Source organism: Phoca vitulina, unplaced genomic scaffold (genome assembly GCF_004348235.1).
Source record: "Phoca vitulina isolate PV1807 unplaced genomic scaffold, GSC_HSeal_1.0 scaffold2, whole genome shotgun sequence".
Taxonomy (NCBI): Eukaryota; Metazoa; Chordata; class Mammalia; order Carnivora; family Phocidae; genus Phoca; species Phoca vitulina.
In genome coordinates, this window is record NW_022589705.1 from 61,309,192 (window position 1) to 61,336,941 (window position 27,750).

The window sequence follows — 27,750 nt, forward strand, 5'->3', positions numbered from 1 at the left end:
CTCTAGTTTTTGTTGTTAAAAGATGTGTGTAAAATTTACCAAATAGTGTGTAAAATTTACCAGAATTTTTCTCTTTTTGGAGGGATATTAATCCATATACCTTTATCAACTCAATAAATTTTTTTATTTCACATACACTCATAAGACATGCAGAATTCATGCTCAAGTATAGTTTTTTAATGTCCAGGATAGTTTATATACTGTTAATTCAAGTCAGAACTTGCTAGCACTTTTGGGCACACATTTTCTGCTTTCCTGCATATAAATTATATGAACAGTGAAATAACTTTTTTGTGTTTTGAGAACTATATTAGTTTTAGGTATATATGAGAATATTATTGAGAGTATTGTTTCCTAATGGTGTTAAACATTCCTTGTTTTGATCAAAGTAAAAACAAAGCCTAATTTTTTTTGCCTTCACAGCTTTTAAATTCAGAACACCTGACCAGTTTTTTTTTAAATGCATAATATTTTTATTCTAAATAATTAATGCAACTAAGACTATAAGCAGCTGGGCCTTGGGAATGCTTTGACATGTAGAAAAATCTTTTTAACACATGTCTATATATATCCTTGACATTCTTTTCTTTATATACTTAACAGACTTCCAGATTACTTTGTTAGACCTCTTCATTTTGTTTACTTCTGTCATTAATAGAAGTTGACTTTCCTTTTGAGACTATTTTTGGAATAGAAACAATATTTTTACCATTTCAGAAGAATTGTACGGTATGTGCCAAAGACAAATAGCATGCAATAAATGTGCACTGTAAAGTGATGTTGTACTCTCAGCAGGGCTCACTTACTAGACAGGTGACTTGCTCCTGAAACCAGTCTAGCTGTGATCATGATCTAGATCCTCACCTCAGCAAAATCACAACTATCTGTCATTAATTGAAGCAAACAAAAAACAAACAAAATGTTGTGGTATATACTCACATAGCAAAGAATACAAATCATAAAAGATTCATGAACTTGCACAAAATGAATACATCCATGAAACCAACGCTCAGGTTAAGAAAACAGAATATAAGTACAACTTCAGAAGCCTTCTTCTAGTCATTATCCCCTCATGCTCTAGGATAACCCCAGGACTTTGAATCTAACATATATATTAGTTTTGCATGTTTTTAAACATTACATGCAGGAATTTTTTTAAACCATTTGTAACTGTAGAATTCAGTGGCATTAAGTACATTCACATTGTGCACCATCACCACCATCTATCTAGAATTTTTACATTTTTAAAAATATTTTATTTATTTGAGAGAGAGAGAGAGAGCGAGCACAAGTGGGGGGGTGTGGGGGGGCAGAGGGAGAGAGAGAATCAGACTCCCTGCTGAGCAGGGAGCCTGACATGGGGCTTGATCCCAGGACCCTGAGCTGAAGGCAGATGCTCAACTGGCTGAGCTACCCACATGCCCCAAATTTTTCCATTTTCTTGAATTAAAATTCTGTAACAATTAAACATTAACTCTTCATACCCCTCTTCTTCTAGTCCCTGGCAACCACCATTCTACTTTTTGTCTCTAATGGATCTGACTGTTCTAGGTACCTCATATAAGTGGAATCGTAATATTTGTCCTTTTGTGTCTGGCTTATATTACTTAGTATAATGACCTCAAGGTTTATCCATGTTGTAAGCATATGTCAGAATTTCCTGCCTTCTTAAGACTGAATAATCTGTTGTTTGCATATACCACATTTTGTTTATCCATTCATCTGTCAGTGGACATTTGGGTGATTTCCACCTTTTGGCTATTGTGAACAGTGCATCTGTGAACATGAATGTACAAATAACTATTCAAGTTCTGCTTTCAGTTCTTTTGGGTATACCCAAAAGTGGAATTGCTGGATCAAATGGCAGTTTTATGTTTAATTTTTTGAGGATGTGGTAGACTTTTTCATGTGCTTATTTTTTATTTTGTGACCTTATTAATTTATCAATGTAAGAGGTTTTTCTTTTTAAAGAATGCAGAGGATGTTCTATATACAGTCATTTATCTGTGATAAAAGATATCTTTACTTCTTTAGCACTTACAGCCTTTTTCTTGCTTTATCACATTGGTTAGGTAGGATCTCCCATATATGTTGAATAGAAGTAGTGATAGCAAACATCCTTACCTTGTTCCCAATCTTAGGAAGAAAGTTTTGGTCTTTCACTATTAAGTATAGTGTTAGTGTAGGTTTTTTATAGATTTCTTTCATCAAGTTGAGGAATTTTCTTCTGTTCCTAGTTTGCTAAATTTTTTTTTATTACGAGTGAGCGTTAAATATTGTCAGATTTTTTTTTTAAGTTTATTTATTTATTTTTAGTAATCTCTGCAACCAACGTAGGACTTGAACTCATGACCCTGAGATCAAGAGTCACATGCTTTCCCAACTGAGCCGTATAGATTCTTTCCATTATTTTGTTATTATGGTCAGTTACACTGATTTCCTCATGTTAAATCATATTTGCATTGCTGGAAGAAACCCCACTTGGTCATTGGTCATGATGTGTTATCCTTTTTATAATATATATATATTATAAACATGTATTATTATATACATACACATATATACATATATTTTTGGACTTTTGCGTCTGTATTTGTGAGGAAAATTAGTCCAGATCTGGAGAAATTATGGACCTATCTCCTGCTCCATGTCGGTGAGGTAAGTCAGTAGATCAGTGATAGTCTGTATGAGCTACAGTAGTACGTGTGCCATATCTAGACTTTTTGAGGGTGGTAAAGCCTGCTGCTTCTCATCTGCCTTCTAAATCTTGCACAGATTTTTTAAAAATTAGGGCCACTCCTGACCTGAAACCACTCAGGGAAGAAATTTTTAGAAATGTAGTTTCAGCTTAGATAAATCTGAGATCATCTTGGCCATACCTCCTATACCTTTTTGTTTTTTTTTCTTGTTGTTCTAGAGATTAAAATATAAATGGCTTACTCTACCACAGTGTGTCTTGAATTATATACCACTTCATGTATAATAGTGTAAGAACTTTATAAGGGTATACTTCTATTTATTCTGTCCCAGTCTTTGTTTTATTCTTGTCATGAATTTTACTTATACATGTTATAAACCTCATAATTTATTGCCATTATTTTTGCTTTAAAGAGTTAATTGTCTTTTAAAGAATCTAAGAAACAAGAATTATCATGTATTTACCCACATATTTACCATTTTTGGCAATCTGTGTACATTAAAGTTTCCATCTGATATCACTTCCCTTCAGCATGAAAAACTTTTTACTGTTTCTTGTATGCAAGAAAGATCCATTGGTGAGAAGTTTCCTCAGCTTTTGTTTATCTGAATATTTCTTTATTTTGCCTTTTCACTGTATATTTTTTATTGAGGAATTAGATGTAGTGATAAACCATGTTGGGTATATAAATACATTTTGGCAAAGTATGAAAATCATTAAGGAAATCAAGTTTCTCTTATCTCATAATTTTATTACTCTGCTTTTTTAATAAGTAAAAGTCCATTTCTTTGGATGTTTATAACTTAAAAATGTTAATTTATGTGAAATTCACATTCAGTGGCATGCACTTATCTTAAGCAATTTGTTGTTTTTATAGCTGTATATACCCCTTTAACCATCACCCTAACAAAGATAGAGAATATTCTGATTGTTCCAGAAAGATTCCCTCATGTTTAATCCAGTCAGTCCCCATGCCTCATAGGGAATCACTGTCCTGATTTCTATCATTGTAAATTAGTTTTGCCTTTTATTGGATTTCTTTCCCTCAACATAATTCTTTTGTGTTTCATCCATATTTTCATAGATATGTAGTTTAAAAAATTGCTGAGTAGTATTCCATTTCCCCAATAAAGATAGAGTACATTTTTATTGCTCCAGAAAGGTTCCCTCAAGTTGTCATCTTTTTTTTCTTTTTTTAAGATTTATTTATTTTGCGAGAGAGAGTGGGTGCATGAGCAGGGGGAGAGGCAGAGGGAGAGGGAAAGAGAGAATCTTAAGCAGACTTCCCACTGAGCATGGAGCCTAATGTGGGGCTTGATCTCAGGACCCTGAGATCATGACTTGAGCCGAAATCAAGAGTTGGATGCTTAATTGAGCCACCCTGGTGCCCCCCTGAAGGTGTCTTCTAATCAATCCCCATGCTTCCTGGAAAATCACAGGTCTGATTTCTATCACTATAGATTAGCTTGCTTGTTATTGGACCTCATATAAATGAGATCATATAGCATGCAGTCTTAATCTGACTTCTTTCACTCGAATGCTTTTGAAGGTCATCTGATAATATGTATTATGAATATTTTCTTTCAGTCTGTGTCTTGCCATTTTATTTTATCTTAGAGCTTGTTGTGTTTTCTGAGGTCTTGTGCCCTGGGTGATCCTGAAGCATAATTTTTATATTGTAAGACTGCCAAAAATTATGCTCTTTTATTTTTTACTAATGTTTTTAGCTTTCTAACCTGTAGAAGCCTAGAATTTACTAAATGTTATTTCACAGAAAACTGGCATTATGTTTGAGGGCCCTCCAGATTTTCATAAATAGCACAATGAGGCAGAAAATAGTATAAGGTAGAGTAGAATTAAATGCAAAATGATTGTTATAGACAGAATCATAAAAGAACAGAAAAGGAAGAATTGAGTTTTTAAAGGGCTTCATATATGAGGGACTTTAAGCCTTAAAGGCTTAAAATCCAAGTTACCTTTTGGCTTTTTCTCTCACATATCAAAATGGAATGTGATTAAATCCTAAGTAAATCTCTCAGGCTTTTTATTTTGAAGCCCTAATTTTAGTAGTTTTGGAAAAGCAGTTTGCCTGTGGGCTAAGTGTGAAAAATTGATAGTGGACAATTTGAGACTAGCAGTAATTCACTCTGCTTATTATCATTTGCTTATTTAGGGGGAAATTTTGCTTATATCAAAAAGTGCTTTTTATTGGCCTATATAATTTTGTATACTTATTTATATGCCTGTGGTATCATAAGCAAAATTCCGTTTGGTATACTTGAAAGTGAATGGAGAAAAAAAGATCTAACTTTAAGATTCTGCTAAAATTGAATCATAGTTGTAAATGCAAGGTTTGGATATTTTTATGAAATGTGACTCAAATAATGAGAGAGATTGGCCAATTTATCCCAATTCTGTGGTTTGGTTCTTTGCTCTGCAGACTTAAATATTATTTGTTCTTTTTTTTTTTTTTTAAGATTTTATTTATTTATTTGACAGAGAGATAGCAAGAGCAGGAACACAAGCAGGGGGCGTGGGAGAGGGAGAAGCAGGCTTCCCGCCGAGCAGGGAGTCCGATGCGGGGCTTGATCCCAGGACCCCGGGATCATGACCCGAGCCGAAGGCAGACGCCCAATGACTGAGTCACCCAGGCGCCCCATGTTATTTGTTCTTTATCTGTTACCCATCAGTGATAATGTTCTGGGGAATTGGTTCGGAATAACAGCTTCACAGGAGGCAGATTTGTTAATTAGAATATTAATTTACAGCAGGATAGACACTTTTACATTGACCACAGTACTTGTAATCATTATTCAGACATCCTCTTCCTGGTATTAGGATACCTGAGAAACCAGTTTGGTTATCAGAATATGGATTGGTAAGTAAGGAAGCAGAGCAGAACAAAGTATCTCGATTTGTTTGGAGGTTGGCTTACCCAGGCTATGCTAAGTCTAGGGAATTATTCTTGCTTTATTTCTAGTGTTGAGATATTCATGCAATTAGTTCCATGAATACTATCTTTAGTATCTTTAAGATATCTTTATAGTAACTTTTTTGGTCAGTAATGGAAAAATTATTACTTTCTGATTCTTCTTTCCTTATACTTGGTGTACCCTTTTGTTAGAAACTTGTTATATTAATGTGATTAGTTTGATTGATACTTTTGCTGCTGACAGTTTATTCTTCTTGATGAAACTCGGGAACAACCCAAGCCTTCCTAAGACTGTGGTACAAATACTCTTCCTTTTTTATGTTAACATCTTGACGAAATTTGCAGGGTTGTAGTGGAAAGATTGATCACTTTGATGTTCTGGCTCTAGATTCAGATTCTGGTTCTGCTACTGAGTAGCTGAGCAACTTGGTAATGCTGTTTGATCTCTTTGAGCTTGTTTCCTCAGTAGTACTTAATTTTGTGAGGATGTTGAGAGGGTTATGAATTAATGTGTCTAAAATACTTGAACAGTGAGTGCATAAGAAATGTATTTCTATGAAATTCATCCATCCATTTATCCTTTCAACAACTATTAATTGACTGATTTACTATGTGCCAGGCAATTTGCTATGCACAGGGGTTACAACACTGACCATGATGGTCAGTGATCTGTGCATTTTTGGCATTTACAGTCTAGTGGGGGGTAGAGGCACATAAACCAGCAATTGTAATACTATGTGATAAGTGCTATACTAGGTGGTAGAAGCATATTTATAAGTGTTTTTAGAGATACCTTAAAAAATGCAGTGTCATAATAATAAAGGCTTTTCAAGACCTGAGTTCCCCAACTTACTAGCAGTGCCTGGTTCATTTTTGTGAATTGAATGCATGTACAACTTATATGAAGGAGATGTTTGTATGAAAGATAGATACTGAATTGATACAATTCAATTTTGGTGAAGCTTCTACATTTTGAGATTTTTTAAAGAAAAATTTAAAGTTTTAAGAAAAACTTTCAAAGAAAAGTTATTTAAGAAACTGAAACTGGGTCAATGATTGTTAGTATTTCCTTATATCAAACTGTTTTGTGATAAAATGTGTGTGCATCTGCACTGTGGTACTGTTTGGCATTTATTTGCATTGACCAATTTGTGAGTAGATTACATTAGTACAGAATCATATGGCAGCTTATTTTGGGAAATAGTAGAGACGTGCTTTATTTTTCTTAGTACACATACATTGTCAATAAAAGCATCTATGTAGGTTGTTCTAATCAGACTAATGATGTTAAAAAGAACAATAACAGAAAAGCAATGCTTGGTAAAATTTAAAATAGTATAATTCAGTAGCCCTGATTTTCATTTTTACTTTTTTAGGTATGTATGTGTGTATGTATGTATATAGGTAAGTAAGCAAGCCTCTACGCCCAACGTGGGCTTGAACTCATGACCCTGAGATCAAGAGTTGCATGCTTTATGACTGAGCCAGCCAGGTACCCCAGTAGTCCTTTTTAACAACAGGAAAACTTTTGCACTGAGTTGAAGTGGCTTACCTGAAAATATCCAGCTGGGGATTAGGAGGTAGGCAATGCTCTGTTTTCATTGTGCTGGTGGTTCTCAAACTTTAATCAGTATAAGAATCACCTGAGGTGGTTAGTAAACTAGAGCCCTACTTCCAGAAAGTCTGATTCAGTCGTGCAAGGCAGAGTCTAAAAACCAGTGTTTTTAATAAGCATCCCAGGTAAACCTGATGCAGGAGTGATAACACTTTTGTCTACTATGCTGCCCCCTGTGCTGTGATAGAGACCTGTCATGTTGCTGCTCAAGGCCTCTCTCCTCTTTCTGAAGTTGATGACCTTCTTGAAATCAAATTGTCCTTACCATTGTAGCACTGACAGTAATAGTCTGCTCTGTGTTGTGCTCCAGTCCTCTAAGTGCTCTGCTTTTGAGTATCCCTTGGATATATCTGATTTTTCTCATAATGTGAAGACAACTCATCTATTACTCTTCTTTCATTTTCCACAATTCTTAATTAAAAATTTATGTTTTAATAAAAATGAATTAATTTTAGTTTCCTAGCATGACTGCTCTTACCCTGTTTTATCTCTTCTTTCCACTTCCTCTCTTCTTCTCTACCTCTTCCTTCCTCCCATCACTCCTGTTATGTTTCTCTGACCAAGCTATGAGCTTCTTAAGCCTGGAATAGAATCGGTGCTTAATAAATATAATGAATAAGTGAATAATAAGTCTTGTATTTTCTAAATATTATTAGTTCATAATGAGTTTCATGGTTGTTTTACCCATTCATGGGAATATATTTTTCTTAAGAAAAGCAAGATAATAATAAAGGTAAAATTCAGGGTAATAGTTAACTTAGTGGAAAAAGGAAAGTGATTAGGAAGTAGCACTCTGAAGGCTTCGAGGCTACTAATGATGATGTAATTTTTTAGTTGGTTGGTGGGTGCATTAGTATCAGTAGGTATTTGGAAACTGGCTATTCATCTTTGCTCAAATAGGGAAGAGTGAAATATAAACTATTATATTAGAACCATTTGTAATGTAAGTGGGACCGTCTATGTATTTGGGATGGTAGACTCTAAAATGAAATCCACTGGGAGATTTGAAAAGTTGGCTTCAGTGAGAGTGGTAGGAAACTCTCAGCACAACTAAGCAATACCAAAGGCTTAAATAAATGGCTTTTTTTTTTTTTTTTTTTTTGGTTTTGGTTTTGGTTTTTTGTCAGGGGAAAGAGCAGAGGGAGAGGCAGAAGGAAAATTCTTAAGCAGGCTCCATACCCAGAGTCACTGTTACTAGGCATGTTACTCTATCTTTGAGAATCCTTTAAACATCTTTTGTTGTTAAATAAAGTATTTACATGGTTACAAAGTGAAATCTACGCATCAGAGTATAGTCAAAGAAGTCTAACTTCTTTTCCCTTTTGCCTTTTCCTCCTTTTTTAACATTAAAAAGTCCTTTATTTTCCCATTGAAAAAAGTAAAAGTGAGTATGTTTATATTTTTATATTCTTATCAGTCTTAAATAAATGATAGTACAGTACACCACCTTTTCTACAGCTTTTTTTTTTCACTCAAGGGTATATTCTGGAAGTCTCTTCATTGTAATATATGGAACAGTTGCTCATTCCTTTTTATAATTGTATAGTACTGCTACAGTATTTTTTAATTTTAATTTTATTTTTTTTTAAGTTTATTTACTTAAGTAATATCTAGCCTCAGCATGGGGCTTGAATTCATGACCCTGAGATCAAGAGCTGTATTAAAGAGGGGACGTACTAAATGGAGCACTGGGTGTTATACGCAAACAATGAATCATGGAACACTACATCAAAAACTAATGATGTAATGTATGGTGATTAACGTAACATAAAAAAAAAAAAGTTGTAAGCTCTTCCGACTGAGCCAGCCAGGTGGCCTGCTAGAGTATTTTTTAAAATGTAAATCCTAAATAGTATTTCATTCCAAACTGATGCTATTGTTGAACAGCAAACCACCCTAAATTCAGTGGCTTAAAACAATTACTTACTTTCATTCAGGCATTTGCTGTGAGTTGACTGATCTAGGCTGTTTGTGTGGGTTGCTCTGCTTCATGTTTGAGGTCTTATTGGACTATCTCCTGAGCAGGTTGGAGCTCAGATATGTTACATGCATATTCATTCTGTCATCCTCTTAAGGGACTACAGATAACCCAGTGATTATCTGGGTTCACATCTGTGATGAATACAGATAGAAGAGGGCAAGCAGAAACTCTTAAAGGCCTAAGTTCAGAATTGTCGTAATGCCACATTCAATCATATTTCAAAATCAAGTCATAGATACAAGCCCCAAAGTTACCTTTTTTTTTTTTTTAAAGGTTATATTTATTTGAGAGAGAGAGAGCATAGGGGAGGCAGAGGGAGAGGGACAAGCAGGCTCCCCACTCAGAGGGCCCGACATGACGCTCGATCCAGGACGCTGGGATCATGACCTGAGCTGAAGGCAGACGCTTAACCGACTGAGCCACCCAGGCGTCCCTCAAAGTTATCTTCTTAATGTTGGTCTTACTTGGCCACTCTATCAGAAATTTCAATCCCTTCCCAATGTTTCATATCCCCCTTCCCTGCTGTAATCCTTAATTTATCATTATCTTAAATATGTGTGTATTTAAAATACTTAAATCTTGTTTATTGTCTGTATCACCCCTTTACAATGCATGTGTAATGAGAGCAACATTTTCTATATTTTTATTCACTGTATATCCTGAACCTAGAACACAGTTGATGCTCAATAAATATTTGTTGAATGAGTAAATGAAGGCATGAAGTGAAATAAGACCTGTCCTTCATTAGTTTTTTTCTTATACTACCCTTTCTTGTTGTTGTCGAGGTATACTTCTATAAGATAAAATGCACAGATCTTAATAGTACAGTTTTATAAATGTCAATAAAAGTATATTCATGAAATCATAACTCCAATTAAGATATAGAACATTCCTGTCACTTTAAAAGGCTTCCTCATGTCCTTTCCTGTCATTTCTCCAACCTCTAGAGGCAATTGCTATTCTCATTTCTGTTGCCATAGATAAGTTTTTCCTACTTTAGAATATCATGTATATGGAATCATATAGCATATATGTTTTTCTTATTTCCTATTCTCACTCAACATAATGTTTTTGAGATTTATCCATGTTGATGCATGAATCAGAAATGCATTCCTTTTTACTACTGAGTAGTATTCTATTGTACAAATACATCACAATTTATTCATTTGTTGATGGATATTTGGGTTGGTTCTTTTTTTGACTATTATGGATAAAGCTGATATTAACATTCTTATATAAATCTTTTTGTGGATATTCATTTTATGAAGGTTTTTATTTCTCTTGAATAAATACTTAGAAGTGGAATTGCTGGGTCATAAGGTAATGTATTAACTGTTTAAGAAAGTGCCTAATGGTTATTCAAAGTGGTTTACCATTTAAAATTCTCCCAACAATGTATGAAACATACCAGTTAAAGTTTTTTGTTTTATTTTACTTTGAAAGTTTGTTGATTTATAAGTATTCTTCCTAAGAGGCAGTATGGTAGGGAGAAAGAATAAAGACTCTAGAATTAGTCTGTGGAAAAATGTTTTAAGTATCAAAGCAGTCTTGCTGTCTGAGAACCATTCTCCATATACATATGTATATGGAGAATATATATACAAATAGGCATGTGTGCGTGCGCGCGCGTGTATGTGTGTATGCCTCAATATCTTGGACAGAACTCTAGATGCAGTTTTTTCCTCTGTGCAGTATTTACCTAATTTATGAGGATTAGAATTGGCATGTAGTTTACCAGTTTGAGATGGTGACATAAGAGGCTCAACTCAGCTATTCTCATGGACACACCAAGTCTACAGCCACATATGGAAACATTCCCTTTGAAAGAAATACGGAAACAAGCTGAGTGACTCCTACTCATTGGGTAAATGAGATAAAATTCATCAAAAAAGATGAGGAGAGGCTGAGAAACAATCTTACCATAAAAAACAACTCCTGGTTAGCAACATACCTGGGAGGGAAGGAACAACTCCCAGCTTCTTCCTGAAACGAAAAGGTTTTGGATCCCACATCTGGTGCCCCGACTTCTAAGACTTCCATTTGAGGGATGTGCCCCCAAAACATCCTGCTTTGAAAGAAAATAGGGCTTGTGTTCATGAGACCCACAAGGCTATAGTGAACTCAGAGGCAGCTCTTGAAGGGCTTTTGTTGACTTACTGTAGCTAACCCCCCAGGGCCAAGCACACAGGTAGCAGACTGAAACGTACCCAGTCTTTCCATGAAAGAGCCCCTCTTAAAAGCTTCAGTCTGGGGGGTAGGCTTCTAATTTAAGACCTATCTAGGGGCCAACTGCAATAGTCTCCAGAGACCACAGAGGCTAGCAGGCACCATCTTCCTGCTCGTCCTCTGCCTTGCACCAGGTCTTCACTATCTCAGAAAGGAGCTCACGCACACATCTGGCACCAGGGTTTTTGCAGCTACTGACCAGGGATGCCCCTTGATTGCCTGGCTCTTGTGGCCAGCATGGCTTGCATTCATGAGTACACAGGACTGTAACAAACAGAAACAGTTTTTAACCAGCCATCCTCCAGGGCACGTACAGAGGCAGCAGGCAGAAATGCCTAGACTTTTTGTGGAAGAGGCCTATTTGCATGTTATAGTACTGCAGTCTCAGGGGGAGGCTTTTATTTTAACACAAATCAAGGAGCCAACTGCATTACTCTTCAGACAATGGGGAGGCTGATGGGTGCCATCTTCACGCTTACTCTCTGCCTTGTGCCATATCACTGGTGGATCCACGAAAGGAGCCTGTGCACACAGCTGGCAGCCCAGCTTTTGTGGCTGTTGTCCAGGGAGACGTATGATGATAGCCTGGCTCTGGTGGCCAGCAGGGCTTGTGTTCATGGGTTCATTGGGAAGGTAGCAAAGAAACAGTTCTTAAGTGGCTGTCACCCCAGTACGGACAGATATACCCATCCCCAATCTTTTCGTGAAAGAGATATATTTACTCACTTCAATAGCTGCTGCCTGAAGATCCAGCTCTTAATCAGCCTACATCTGGCTGCTGAGATCCTCCCCTTTGGGATACTGACAGTTTTTGGCACACCTTCAACTACTGGGAGCCATTAAGAACAAAGAAGTGTGCTTGGATGATCATAAAAGTTTGAGAGACAACCAAGAGCTATGGCAGGATTGAAAGATAAAGTTCATCTCCTACATAAGACCACTACATCAAGACTGGAAGGGGTAGCTGTTTCATCTAATGCTTAGCAACCGGCCCAGAGAGTCAAGGAAAATGAACAGAGTATATTCCAAGTGAAAGAAAATGATAGAACCCCAGGAACAGATCTTAATGAAACAGAGATAAGTGATTTACCTGATAAAGAGTTCAAAATAGGGGTGCCTGGGTGGGTGGCTCAGTTGATTAAGCATCTGCCTTCAGCTCAGGTCATGATCTCAGGGTCTTGGGATTGAGCCCTGTGTTGTTGGGTTCCCTGCTCAGTGGGGAGTCTGCTCCCTCTCCCTTTGCCGCTCTCCCCCACTCATGTCCATGCATGCACGCGATCTCTCAAATAAATAAAATCTTTAAAAAATTTTTTTTTAAAAGTTCAAAATAATGGTCATAGAGATGCTCACTGAGGTCAGGACAGCAATGCATGGCAAGGTGAGGATTTCAACAAAGAGATAGAAAATATAATAAAGTACCAAAGAGATATCAAAAGAGCTAAAGAATACAACAATTGAACTGAAAAATTCAATAGAGGTATTCAGAAATGGACTAGATGAAGTAGAAGATAGCAGCAAACTTGAAGACAGGGCAGTGGATTCATCGAGTTAGAGGGTCAAAAAGGACAAAGAATGAAAAAGTGAAGATAAGGAACTTATGGGACAACATCAAATCAGTATTTACATTATGAGGCTTCTCAGAAAGAGAAGAGAGAAAGGGGCAGAAAACTTATTTGAAGAAATAGTGGCTAAAAGGGGCACTTAGGTAGCTCAGTTGGTTAGGCATCTACCTTCAGCTCGGGTCATGATCACGAGGTCCTGGGATCGAGTCCCACATCAGGCTCCCTGCTCAGTGGGGAGTCTGCTTCTCCCTCTCGCTCTGTTCCTCTCCCCTGCTTGTATTCTCTCTCTCTTATTCTCTCTCCCCCCCCAAATAAATAAATAAAAAATCTTAACAAAAAATACATAGTGGCTATAAACTTCCCAGACTTGGGGTGGGAAACAGACATCCAGACCCAGAGAGTTTTTTTTTTAAAGATTTTTATTTATTTATTTGAGAGAGAGAGAATGAGAGACTGAGAGCACGAGAGGGAAGAGGGTCAGAGGGAGAAGTAGACCCCCCGCTGAGCAGGGAGCTCGATGTGGGACTCGATCCCGGGACTCCAGGATCATGACCTGAGCCGAAGGCAGTCGCCTAACCAACTGAGCCACCCAGGCGCCCCAGACCCAGAGAGTTTTAAATAAGTTAATCCAAAGAGACCCACACCAAGGTACATAATAATCAGATTGCCAAAGTTAAAGGTAAGGAGAGAATCTTAAAAGTAAAAAGAGAAAAACAACTTGTTATATACAGAGGACACCCCCCCTCCCCCATAGGACTGTAAGCAGATTTTTCAGCAGGTACTTTGTAGGCCAGAAGGGAGTGGCATGGTATATTCCAAGTGGTGAAAGAAAAATTGCCAACTAGTAATACTCTGCCTGGCATAACTATTCTTCAGAATTGAAGAAGAGATAAAGAGTTTCTCAGACAACAAAAGCTGAAGGATTTTATCACCAATAGATTGGCCTTACAAGAAATGTTAAAGGAACTTCTTTTTTTCCCCCCAGCATTGCCGTTTACTTTTTGGGGGAGAGGATAGGAGGAGGGGGGAGAGAAACAGTCCCAGGGAGTCTCCGGAGTGTATGAGACTGGTAATACAATGATGGGATGTGATGGAAGGGCCCCAGGATCCTTTTTGCTATTGGTTTCTAGACTCTGATGAAAATGATATGACACGTGTAATTGGCTAGCATGTGGTATTCAGTAAACGTCAGTTGCCTTTTCTAGCTGGGCTCTCCACAGGCTATACCTAGGTATCTCCATCCGTCCCGTTTCAGGGAATGAAGCTCACCTACAGAATGAGGGAACAAGAAGTGCAGTACAGTTTGGGTAATGCAGTTGGCTAGCTGGCTTGGTGGCAGGGCCTCACTGTGTCCCCATCCTCCCCATGCAGCTCTGCCAGGATGGGGCCAAGAGTAGAGGTTCCCAAGAGGCTTCCCTGAGGCCTAACCAGCTTGTCTTAGAAGACTCCATGTGGAGGGCTATGGGCTGCAGCTCTTTAGTGTACAGTCCTCTCTTTTTGACGATGATAATTGTAGGGAAAGAAGTGGACACGGATGCTGATTTCGCAGGCGGTCTTCAGGGTCTCAACAGCCTTGCTGTGCTCAGTGTCTTGGAAATCCACGTTTCACAGCTAGGACTTTGTCCCCTTCCTGATGTCCAATGTGCATCCGAGTCAGGAATCACCTTGGAGATAAAGATGCCTGGCTGGGAGGGCTTTCTTCCTCGGATATTAAATCCCAACTGAGTTCCAGGGGACTTCTTCAGTGTGACAATTTGGGGCAGAAACTGGGTCAACTCATTGTTGTAGTCTGGGTGATATACCCTCTCAAGAGGCAGAATCTATGCTGGGGGATTCTCATAGGCAGGCAGGAAGACCCAGGGGTAGACATCATAAGGAATCTGGCTGTCCATCTCCAGCAAGGCCCCATAGGCCTCAGGAACCTCAGGCTCCACTCCTAAAGGAACTTTTTAAAGCTGAAATGATAGTTAATTAGTACAGGAAAACATGAAAGCATAAATCTCACCAGTAAAGGTAAATATATGATTAAATTCAGGATAATCTAATGTTGTAATGGTGGTGGATTAATCATTTATAAATCTAGTATGAAGATTAAAAAGACAAGACTGTTGAATCTCAGATCTGTACCTCTGAAACAAATAATGCAATATATGTTAAGAAAGAAAAAAAGAAGAAGAAGAATGTAGCAGGAGGGGAAGAATGAAGGGGGGGCAATTGGAGGGGGAGAAGAACCATGAGAGACGATGGACTCTGAAAAACAAACTGAGGGTTCTAGAGGGGAGAGGGGTGGGAGGATGGGTTAGCCTGGTGATGCGTATTGAGGAGGGCACGTTCTGCATGGAGCACTGGGTGTTATGCACAAACAATGAATCATGGAACACTATATCTAAAACTAATGATGTAATGTATGGGGATTAACATAACAATAAAAAAATTTAAAATAAAAAAAAAGATTAAAAAGACAAAAATAGTAAAAACAACTAGCAACAGTAGTTTTTTTGATGGAAACACAAGATTAAAAGATATAAATTATGACATTAAAAACAAAATGTAGGAGGGGAAAGAGTAAAAATGTAGAACTTTAGAATGCATTCAAACTTAAGTTGTTATCAACTTAAAATAGACTGTTACAAATATGTTTTATGTAAGCCTCATGGTAACCATAAAGCACAAACTTATGGTAGATACACGAAAAATAGAAAGGAATCTAAGTACACCACTAGAGAAGATCATCAAATCAGGAAGGAAGAGAGCAAGAGAAGAAGAAAGGAACAAAAGGATTACAAAATAGCCAGAAGACAATTAACAAAATGGCAGTAAGTCTGCACCTGAATAATTACTTTAAATGTAAATGGACTAAATTCTCCAATCAAAAGACAGAGTTGCTGAGTGGATACAAAAACAAGACCCAACTATATGCTGCCTACAAGAGACTCACTTCAGCTTTAGGGATACACACAGACTGAAAGTGAAGGGATAGAAAAAGATACTCCATGCAAATGGAAACAGAAAGCCGGGGTATAGACTCCATGACAAAGACTTTAAGAAGACACAAAGAAGGTCATTATATAATGATAAAAGCATGAATCTGACAAGAGGATATAATATTTGTAGATACTCATCACCTAACATAGGGGCATCTAAATATATAATGCAAATATTAACAGGCCTAAAGGGAGAAATAGACAACAGTGCAATAATAGTAGGGGACTTTAATACCCTGCTTCGTCAATGGATAGACTATTTAGACAAAATAAAGAAACACTGGCCTTTAAGGTTAACATATTAGACTAGATGGACCTAACAGACAGTACAGAACATTCCATCCAAAAAGCAACAAAATTTTATTCTTCTCAAGTGGACATGGAACATTTTCCAGGATAAATTACTTGGTTACAAATGTGTAGTAATTTTTTTGCCTTCTGACACACTCATCAGAGGAGTAGGGGAAAACCGAAAGAGCTCCATTCACAAGTGGCAGGCACCATTATCTCCTAATTCTAAATCACTAGGTGAATAAAAACTAACTGTATAGGCTCCTCACCTTGTCAGATTCTTTCCACAACATACCATGTGGCAAATATGATAGCCTCATTTCTGTATGACTGAGAAATACTAAGTTTCTTTTGATAATCATTGGTTTAGTGTAATTACTAGCACCTCCAACAACAATAGCAGTAACAGAAAAAACAATATATGAAAGAGAAAGAATAACCAAAATATGATTACACTTGTATAAGCCCTTCTATCATCATGTCAAAATCAAATTAACTCACTAGGTGCTCCCTCTCTTTGGTGTCATAGGCCCTAAGATATGCCCTACTTTCTTCTTTGAGTAATAGCTATGATTGTAGTCTCATCCCTTGAGATTTTTCTCAGAAATAGGACAGGTCCTCAGTTACTATATATATTATACAGGTCTTTTTATAGCCCAGGTCCCATTACCAGCATTATATCCTGAAGCATCTTGAAGCTAGAGTACTCCTGTTCAGTGGGAGTCCTCTAGGGAGGGGGTTCCAGTATGGTGGCTGAAGCCCCAGCTATCCACAGAGATGGTCATGCAACATACATGAAAATCACATTTCCTTGCCTGTCAAAGAATGTAGATTCAGACTACCTCATACTCTTTTTGAGATTTGCCATCTTTTTTCTGCTTCTTTCTCCATTTTTAGCTGCATTACTGCTCTGGGGTAAAACAAGATCTCTATCTGTTGAGTAGCTTAGTAACAGTCAAACAAGATAATCTCAGTTGGCAATTGAAAGGGGAAAGAGAACTGGTTGGGAAAATTTAATTTGAGAAAACAGCATCTGAAACCACCATGCTGTATACATAGAAAGAAGTTTATAATGTTGCGTATACTAATTGTCAGGTGTCATGTAGATTCTAAATACTGTAGAAGTTAGGAAGAGAGCTACATAGTGATGGACAAATGATAGCTCATTCTTAAAGATAAGGTTAAGGAAGGAAGGGATAGACAATACAGATAGGAAAATCAAAATGGGAATCATAGGGTTCATATGTATGTCATATGTTGGGAGACAAAATTAACTGTAGTCAAGTGGAATAGGTTTGCGGAGGCCAGACTATAGATAGGCTTTGAATACTATGGAAGATTTTTCTTTTTTTCTTCCTTTTTTTTTTTTAAGATTTTTTAAAAAAGATTTTATTTATTTGAGAGAGAGAGAGAGAGCCAGAGAGGGAGTATAATCAGAGGGGAGGCTCAGAGGAAGAAGCAGATTCCCTGCTGAGCAGGGAGCCCGATGCAGTGCTCGATCCCAGGACCTTGGGATTATGACCTGAGCTGAAGGCTTAACCAACTGAGCCACCCAGGCACCCACATGGAATATTTTTCAATAGAAAAAGTGAAATGGTTAAAACAGTATTTTACGAAGATTAATCCGATATTGGTGGGTAGAATGGATCAAAAGAGGAAAATACAAAACACAAAGAGTACTATAACACTATCATAATATTTCAGATGTTTGGTACTGAGAATCTAAATGAGTGTAGTGATATGGAGTGGAATAGATGTGAATTTTAAAAAAAAATCCCTAAGAAACAGTGATCAAAATTAGGTGACTGAATAGGAAAGGGATTAGAAGTTATGAAGGAGTGACTGAAAGATGATTAAAGTTTATGTCTGAATGAGTGGGAGAGTGGTAGTTCTGTTACAGTAAACAAGGAAGCCTTTAAAATGTCTTTCATCTTAAATTTTTCTTAGGGTTCTTGTGATAGGAAGAATAATGGCTCCCTAACGATGTTCATATCCCAATCTCAAGAGTTTATCAATGTGTTACCTTACATGACAAAAGCTACTTTGAAGATGATTAAGTTAAGGATGTTTAGATGGAGAAATTATGCTGCATTATCCAGATGGCCCCAATATAATCACAAGGGTCCTTCTAAGGGTTTGGCAAGAGGGTCAAATTTAGAGAGAAGGTGACTTGACAACAAAAGCAGAGAGATGAAAGGGTTTGTAATGCAAGACCAGGCTCCGAAGATTGAGGACAGCCTCCAGAAGCCTGTAGCTTCCAGAAGCAAGTGAACACTTTTTCTCAAAGCCTCCAGAAGTGAAGCAGCCCTGTTGATAACCTTTTTTAGGACATCTGACCTCCAGTATTGTAAGGTAATAAATTTGTGTTGCCTTAAGCTACTAAGTTTTGTGGTAATTTGTTAAGGGAGTAATAGGAAACTAATACCATTCTCTCAGCCCTCCCACTTGGGTAATGTCATCCATGCCAGTGGCTTCCCTTACGACCCATATGATGACTATCAAAAATAAAATTCTAGGCCCATGTTTCTAACCAATGGACAGCACATCCTGAAAATCTTACAGTTGCCTCAAAAGTATTGGGTTCAATTTGTGTAAACTGTGAATAGAAATGTCTCTCAAATCTGACGTGTACCATTGCCACTATTCCCCCCTGGAATTTAAGAAATTGTGGTAAAGAACACAGAACATAGCATTTACAATCTTAACCTCCTTGAAACTTGTTTCTCATTGTTAAGATGGATATAACGGTATCCACTTTTTAGGGTTGTTGAGAAGATTTAATGAGATAATGTAAGTTGCTTGGCTTATAATAAATAACTTGTTTGCCCTGAATGGGTAAGAGTTATGCTGGGAGTTCCAAATGATTTTGAATGTTCTCCATTGGCCTCATTTCCCTAGTTTGAGAATTATGTCAGTTGAGTTTGCTGATAGTTAACTTTTTTATCTTATCTGTAGGTCTTAGGGTGAAAGAGAAGAAACCATCTGGAACAGACACCTCTATATCTGACTCAAAAGGCTATGAATAATTTGACTAGAATCCTAGCCTTTTATTGGTTTCTTGGGCTTTTGAATGATAATTTAGTTCCTTGTGTAATACTTAGGGAGGCAGATAACTTTGATTATTAATTTACAGCATTTATAATTCACCAAAGCAACTTTTATACTTGATTTATTAAGTTAATTTTGTCTCACAGAGCATAGCCATTTTTGTTAGTCATCAATAAACTGAAGGGGGAGAACAGCTAATTGGAATGAGGAAGCATTTCTTCCAGGCCTGGAAGGTGCTTTCAAAACCAAACTGTTACATTCAATATAAAGTCGATATAAATGTAACTAGTAGAACATTTAGAACCTAGATATTACGCAATATATAGTATTTTTACTTGATGTTCTTTTCTGTTCAGGATTTTATCAAGGATACTGCATTACATGTAGTTGTTGTCTGCTTAGGTTCCTCTTGCTGTGATAGTTTCTCAAGCATTCCTTGTTTTTGATGATTTTGATGATTTTCAAGAGTCCTTGTCAGGTTGTCCTTCAGTTAGGATTTGTCTGATGTTTTTCTCATGATTAGACTGGAATAATGGTTTTTCGGGAGGAAAACCACAGAGATAGATTACCATTTTCTTCACATGACAGCATTGTTGATACTGACCTTGACCACCTGGCTGGGATAAAGTTTAAGTTTTTCCACTGTAAAGTTACTCCCTCCCTCCCATTTATATACTGTACTCTTTGGAAGGAAGTCGTTATGTGCATCCCACACTTAGGGAGTAAGGAGTAACACTCCGTCTTTGTGAAGGCTGAGTATCTACATAAATTATTTGGAATTCTACATGGGGGGTTTGCCTCTTATTTATTTGTGCGCGTGTGTGTGTATCAGTCAGAACTCATGCATATTTATTTTATACTTTGGGTTATAATCCAGTAACAATTTATTTTGTCGCTTGAATGTCCCAGTTTTGACTATGGTCTTTCAGTGAACGACTTCATTCTTCTTACATATCCTTATCATTGTGTGTGTGTTTTGTATTTGAACACTTACATGCTCTCTGGCACTGCAAGGTGTTCCAGGCTAATCTTCAATATAGCCTGTCCCAATCCTAGAATCAGACATTACTCCAAGGAACCCTGGTTCGTTTTATGGGGGAATAGTATTAGAAACTAAGATGTAGGTGCATTGTTCTTGATTTTGACCTACTTCCCCCAAAACATACCATAATTTCACGCATCCATGATGCTTTCTCTGTACAGAGTATTCTCTACCTTTTTTCTGCCTGGAAACTCCCATTTCATCTTTCAAAAGCCTATTCAAGGACTACTTTCTCTGGGAAGTAGTTCTTTGATTCTCTCTCAGTCATTTACTCTCTTTTAAAAATTCTTTTACACATTTTGCATACTGTTAAAGTTGTTTTGAAGTTTTTATGTGTAATATTAATTTCAGGTGTATGATACAGTGATTCAACCCTTCCATACATCTGGTGCCCATCACAATAAGGGCACTCCTTAATCCCCATCACCTATTTAACCCATCCCCCAATCACCTCCCTTCTGGTAACCATCAGTTTTCTATAGTTAAGAGTTTGTTTCTTGGTTTGCCTCTTTCTTTTTTCCCCCTTTGTTTATTTGTTTCTTAAATTCCACACATGGGTGAAATCATATGGTATTTGTCTATCTCTGACTTATTTGCTTAGCATAATACTCTCTAGCTCTGTCCATGTCTTTGCAAATGGCAAGATTTCATTCTTTTTGATGGCAGAGTAGTGTTCCATTGTATATATATACCACATCTTCTTTATCCATTCATCAGTCAGTGGATCCTTGGGCTGTTTCCGTAATTTAGCTATTTTTTTTTTTTTAAGATTTTTTATTTTGTATTTGACAGAGAGAGAGTACAGGCAGGGGGAGCGGCAGGCGGAGGGAGAGGGAGAAGCAGGCTCCCTGCTGTGGGGCTCGAGCCCAGGACCCTGGGATCATGACCTGAGCCGAAGGCAGCCGCTTAACCATTTGAGCCACCCAGGTGCCTCCATAATTTAGCTATTGTTGATAATGCTGCTATAAACATTGGTGTGTATGTATCCCTTTGAATTAGTAATTTTGTATTCTTTGGGTGAATACCTAGTAGTGTAACTGTTGGATCGGATATCCTCTTATAGTTTTGTTTGTTTACATATGTATTTGCCCTGCTAGACAGTGAGCTTTTTCATGACAGTGGTTGGGTCATTCTCATTGTTTAAAAAAACCTATAAAACAAACAAAAAAACCCATTTGTTTTTGAGAGGAAAAGAAGTAGTGGTGGTGATAATTAAAGGGGGACTTGGGTGAATGGTTTTTTCAAAATTAGAATTTGAAAGAGAGCATACTGCTTACTAAAGCTCTTTTGCTTTTCATACAACTGTCACTCAATGTCATTTGAAAAGGAAGACCCATTTTGTTGTCTTAATCAGAATATGGTAAAAAACAAAGATAACAAATAGACCTCTAGGCATTTTAAGCGGGAAGGGGTTTAATACAGAGAATTAGATGCTAATGAAATTTTGGCTGGGTTAGAGAAAAGGCCTTTGCTTTCAGGAAATAAGTGATTATAGGAATAGCTATAACTTCTGCCTGTGATCTTAACTATTTGCAGTTCTGAAGCCAGTGGTTTGTAAAAGCTCACTTGGAGGCCATGGCAAACTTCATGTTTTCAGTCTGCTCAAGGTTTTATCTTTTGCTGCAAGGAAGGGTTGATTTTATTTTATTTTTTTGGTCTTTACCTAGGATTAACTGTGAACCTGGGGGATTTTTCATATACATGACAACTCATATGACTGCCTTTCTCTAAAGGTGTCTTATTTTTATCATTTTTTAAAAAATATTTTTATTTATTTATTTGACAGAGAGAGATACAGTGAGAGAGGGAACACAAGCAGGGGGAGTGGGAGAGGGAGAAGCAGGCTTCCCGCCGAGCAGGGAGCCCGATGTGGGGCTCGATCCCAGGACCCTGGGATCATGACCCGAGCTGAAGGCAGATGCTTAATGACTGAGCCACCCAGGCGCCCCATTTTTATCATTTTTTGTTTAAATACATGTATTTGTCAGTATGTATTTGTGTGTGTTTGAAGAAATTCTGTTTGTTTTCAAGGAAAGCCATACATGTTGTTCATTTTGACATCTTATTAAACTTTTGCTTTTTTGGTCACTTCTAGTGTGCTTCTGAAAGCTTGCATGTAGTGATGGTCTTGTGCTTGAGAGTGGACACCCACTGCTTTGTAAACAGTACTTATATAAGGCTCCAAGTCTTGAAGGACTTAAAATAGCTGTCACACACTCACTTTTTGGCTGCTTTCATGGCCACGTTGGTGACTTTGTTAGCATCAGCTGTCTTTCTTTTTCTCCATGGCCTTGATGACCCCAATGGCCATTGTTTGCCTCATGTCATACACAGCAAAATGACTAAGGGGCAGGCACTTTGAGAAGCTTTCCAGCTGGGTCCCCATACTTCAAAGCTTTGAGTTGTCTTCAGGCTTCTTGCCTGAGCTGCAGTTAGTCATCTTCTACAACTCAGCAAACTTGCAGGTGATATGGGCCATGTGGCAGTACTGTGATGTGCCAGGAGTGGTTGTGATATGACAGGAGTGGTTGAGAATGGTTACCTGAGAGACAAAGGTACCCACCTCTGAAGGCAGGCTGTTTCTTGCAGCCTGTTGTGCCACCTGATGTTCTTTACTGAAGTGCTTTTCATGTTGATGCCCATGCTGTAGTTGGGCAGGGCCTGTGGTGCATGCATCTCTAGAGACTTGACCTCTGTGGATGATGTTGCAGGGGGCAAAGGTCACTACCAATCTGTACTTGACAAAGGCTGATTCCACTCAGCCCATGGGCTTGGTGTTGATGCCCCCAGTCTTGTAGATGACCTGCAAGGGCATGTTGGTAGGTCAGGCTTGGGGGGTGGGGGGGAGAGATAATGGAGACCAGCACATCTAGCAGTGTCATGCTTGCCACATTCCCTTTTTTCCTGGTGGTCTTCCAATCTTTGAACCTGTGTGTCTTGCTGTTGGTAGTCAGCATGTTGTCCCTGTGCCAGCCTGAGATGGTCACAAAGGCCATAACCTCAGAGTTACAATCAGTCTTCTCAACGTAGGCATTACCTCCTTGATGATATTATCAAAGCACTCGTATGAATAAGATAACTATAAAATTATAATTTTAATATAAAATGCATTAAGATGAGAGAAAAATAATATAGGGAGAGAGTTGTTTTAATACCTAAACAAAGTCTATTTCAGTATGTTGTGTTAGGAATTTGTTTATCTGGTTGCTAAGGAAACTTTTGACCTTTGTTTGACATTTTCTTTTTTTTTAAGATTTTATTTATTCATTTGAGAGAGAGAGAGAGAGTGCGAGTGCACAGGTGGAGGGGAGGGGCAGAGGGATGGGGAGAAGCAGACTCCCCACTGAGCAGGGATCCCAGTGTGTGGCTCTATCTCAGGACTCTGGCACCATGACCTGAGCGGAAGGCAGACGCTTAACTGACTGAGCCACCCAGGTGCCCCGACATTATTTCTTTAAAAGAAAAATTGACCCTTGAGTTTAAATAGAAATTCACTTTAGTAATGTTTAAAATCTCTCCATACCACTTGCCTTTTTTTAAAAAGTGACATAAATTTTTCAAAAACTTAGTGCTGTATAAAATTTGAATATTTTCCTCTTACCCAGTCACTTAATGGAGAGAGAGAGGAAAGCAATTGAAAGGCAGTAAGGTGAGTGCATTTGCAAACTTAGAATTTTAAAAATCAAAAAACTAAAATTTCAAAATTTAAAATAAAAGTGTATACTCATACATGTATCATCTGAAATAGACCACACTGTGTCAAATCAGACCTAATGCAATAGTATAGATATGATGACAATATAGTACATGCACTGAAAAAATACATGACACCAAAAAGGTGACATTACATGTAGCCATAAGATAGTCAAATTTTTTTCTCTTCATTAATTTATTCATTTATTTAACATCTATGTGCTAGGCACCATGCTGAGTAGTTGGGGATACATTTCTCATTAAAATCTGGTGGTCATACAAACTAATATGAAGATTTGGAAGAAAAATCTGATAAACCAGGAAAAACTGAAGGTGTGAATGTCTTACAACCCATTAAGTTTACATATTTAAAATATATCTATACCAGAAAACATACTGTTGGTTTTTATAAAATGTACTGAAGTATAGATTCAGATTGGTAAGATTTATCTAGACTTTAAAAACACAAAACGATATTCTTTTGTATCTGAATTCATATATATAATGTAAAAATATAAAACATGCTGGTGTAACTCTCAGACCGTTGGGGAAGGAAGAAGGAAAGGATATAAAATAGAGAAAGATTAGGGACTTAAACCATCTGTAAATTTTTCTCACTTAAAAAATGGATTTGAAATATTTATGACAAATAATAAAATTGTTAAATGTGGGTGGAGGGGTATACCAGGGTATGGAATGTTTTTCCTTTTATGTTCAAGAAATTTTATTATAAAAAGGGAAGAAAAATAGTGAATGATAGACTTTTAAATAGTGTGAAAGACTGAGCTAAAGACCCTCTCTGTTAATGCTTAATGAAATCAACCAACAAAATAAAACAGCAATAACAACAAAAAATTAAACATGTTCAACTAGAGAGCAAGAAAGCAGAGTTCTCAGATACTAGAACTCAAAAGGGAAATCACTGCCTTTGGAGTGGCCAGTTGCTGAAGGCAAATGGCCTTTTGAACTTCATATAGATAACAGTATTGCTGGACGCTGATCTCATGCCTGGAGTTGAAGGCTAAGACCTTAGGCCTGTATAAGCAAGGAGTTGTAAAAGCCTGGTGTCTGTCTCTGAAATAATATCTGGTAAAATTATACCCATAGATTCAGGGATGTGGTAAAGAAAGGGAGTTTTGACTTAGGAACATTGGTGGAAAAGGCATCATCCTCAAAAAACTGGAACTACAAGATTGTATCAAAAGGTTAAGTCTCTGAATTTAAATAAGAAATAAGGATAAGACAAATAAGAACTGGTCCAGAACTAATGAAATGCTTAAAGTTTCAGCCAAGGTAAATGCAAGAGACACTTTGTAAGGACACCACCAAACCCAAAGCATGAAAATAAATCCTGCTGAAGATGAACTTAATGTCAGAAATTATATGCCACAGAGAAGCCACAATCACAGTCAAGCAGATGCCAAAACTGAAGAACTAAGAACTTGAGAATTGATAACAATCTCAAAGAGACTTTGAAATGGATGTTTAAAATATGTGAAGCAACAGAGAATAGAATTCATAAGATAGAAACAGTATAGTGACAATTATAGAATGGGTTTTTAAAAAGAATCTGTGGGCGCCTGACTGGCTTAGTTGGTAGAGCATGCAACTCTTGATCTAAGGGTCATGAGTTCAAGTCCCACATTGCATGTGGAGCCTACTTAAAATAAAAAATAAATAAAATATTTAAATAAAAAAATAAAAAGAATATGAAAGAAAGTCCTGAAATAAAAAAAAAAAAAACTGAATAGATGAGTAAATTAGAAAGCTACATAGTTAAAAAAAAATGAAATAGGAGATAGATTAGAGCAAATCATCACAGTAAAATATAGAGAGCATTTAAAAGATGACATAGAAGCTAGAATGACATGCAGCTACATGACAAGTAGGAGATATGACAAGGAGAATAGATTATGTGGGAGAGATAACACCCAAGTAAATAAAAGTGGAGGATGTCCCAGATTTATAAAAATACCCTTAAACAGTCAAACATTATGCCAGAATAGCAAAATCAAAAATAACTGCTAAATTCTTTATAGATTTTGGATACTAGCCCTTTATCTGATAAGTCATTTGAAAAGTCTTCTCCCATTCTCTAGGTTGCCTTTTAGTTTTGTTGGCTGTTCCCTTTGCTGTGCAAAAGCTTTTTATCCTGATTAAGTCCCAATAGTTCATTTTTGCTTTTGTTTCCTTTGCCTTTGGAGACGTGTCTAGCCAGAATTTGCAATGGCCAAGGTCAAAGAGGTTGCTGCCTGTGTTCTTCTCTAGGATTTTGATGGTTTCCTGTTGCACATTTAGGTCTTTCATCCATTTTGAATTTATTTTTGTGTATGGTGTAAGACAGTGGTCCAGTTTCTTTATTCTGTGTGTGGCTGTCCAGTTTTCCAACACATTTATTGAAGAGACTGTGTTTTTTCCATTGGATATTCTTTCCTGCTTTGTTGAAGATTAGTTGACCGTAGAGTTGAGAGTCCATTTCTGTGTTACCTATTCTGTTCCATTGATCTATGTGTCTCTTTTTGTGCCAGTACCATACTGTCTTGATGATTACAGCTTTGTAATACAGCTTGAAGTCTGGAGTTGTGATGCCTCCAGCTTTGGTTTTCTTTTCATCATTCCTTTGGCCATTTGGGGTCTTTTCTGGTTCCATACAAATTTTAGGATTATTTGTTCCAACTCTGTGAAAAATGCTGGTTATATTTTGAGAGGGATTGCATTGAATGTGTAGATTGTTTTGGGTAACATAGACATTTTAGCAATATTTATTCTTCTAACCATGAGCATGGAATGTTTTTCCATTTCTTTGTGTCTTCCTCAATTTCTTTCACAAGTGTTCTATAGTTTTCGGAGTACAAACTCAACACCCAAAAAAATAAAAAACCCAGTCAAGAAATGGGCAGAAGACATGAACAGACATTTCTCCAAAGAAGACATTCAAATGGCCAACAGACACATGAAAAAATGCTCAACATCACTTGGTATCAGGGAAATATAAATCAAAACCACAGTGAGATACCACCTCATGCCTGTCAGAATGGCCAAAATGAACAGCTCAGGAAACAACAGATGTTGGTGAGGATGCAGAGAAAGGGGAACCCTCTTACACTGTTGGTGGGAATGGAAACTGGTGTAGCCATGCTGGAAAACAGTATGGAGGTTTCTCAAAAAGTTAAAAATAGAACTACCCTATCATCCAGCACTTGCACTACTGGGTATTTATCCAAAGGATACAAACAGCGATTCGAAGGGGCACATGTGCCCAGTGTTTGTCACAGCAATGTCCCCAATAGCCAAGCTATGGAAAGAGCCCAGATGTCCATCGACAGATGAATGGATAAAGAAGAGATGGGATATATATATATATATATATATATAACACACACACACACACACACAGGAATATTACTCTGCCATCAGAAAGAATAAAATCTTGCCATTTGCAGTGACATTGATGGAACTAGAGGGTATTATGCTAAGTGAAATATGTCAGAGAAAGACAAATACCATATGCATTCACTCATATGTGGAATTTAAGAAACAAAGCAGATGAACATAGGGAAGGGAAGGCAAAATAAAATAAGACGAAAACAGAGAGGGAGGCAAACCATAAGAGACTCAACTATAGGAGACAAATGGAGGGTTGCTGGAGGGGAGGTGTATGGGCAGATGGGGTAATTG

General features: G+C 37.4%; 1 protein-coding gene and 1 pseudogene across 2 annotated transcripts in view; one reads left to right on the forward strand and one right to left on the reverse strand.

The window, feature by feature from the left end:
• FAF1 (Fas associated factor 1) overlaps positions 1 to 27,750 on the forward strand; it is a 514,999-nt gene that overhangs the window by 25,348 nt on the left and 461,901 nt on the right. The gene's annotated exons all lie outside the window — the stretch shown is intronic.
• Positions 13,759 to 15,066, reverse strand: LOC116647812 (annotated as a pseudogene). The gene has a single exon (XR_004302399.1). The product of XR_004302399.1 is annotated as a PDZ domain-containing protein 11-like (transcript).